Genomic DNA, 371 nt, shown 5'->3' on the forward strand with positions numbered 1-371 from the left:
TTAGCGGCGGCGCATGGCCGGTGGCCACCTCAGTGAACGGTCCCAGCCGCCTGCCCTGGTGAAGAGGTCCCGGCGACATTGCTGGTGTCTGAGGTACCGTGCGCCCAGTAAGGCGTGCTGTTGTCATGATTGCTGGCTCCCTGTCCCAGTCGGGACCCCGAGGGCCTCGCTGGTGACAGACAGGGTTGCCCTGTGCTCAGCAGCTGGGAGCAGTCGTCCCGCTCTCCCCCACGTCTGGCGCCACTCGTAAAGTTAAAGAATCCGTGACTTGGCCCTATGCGGCCCCCTTCCCCCTTAACTGCCCACCCGTGCCCTCCACCCATCTCCCTGTTCAGCTGCTGTCACCTGGAGCTGCCATGTCCAGGCGGGCT

General features: G+C 65.0%; 1 protein-coding gene across 1 annotated transcript in view; it reads left to right on the top strand.

The window, feature by feature from the left end:
• The window catches only part of HSPG2 (heparan sulfate proteoglycan 2), a gene marked incomplete in the record, with an annotated part of 117,566 nt that overhangs the window by 7,271 nt on the left and 109,924 nt on the right, over nt 1–371 (top strand).

The sequence above is a fragment of the Tupaia chinensis genome, unplaced genomic scaffold (genome assembly GCF_000334495.1).
Source record: "Tupaia chinensis unplaced genomic scaffold, TupChi_1.0 Scaffold000146_1, whole genome shotgun sequence".
NCBI classification, from domain to species: domain Eukaryota; kingdom Metazoa; phylum Chordata; class Mammalia; order Scandentia; family Tupaiidae; genus Tupaia; species Tupaia belangeri.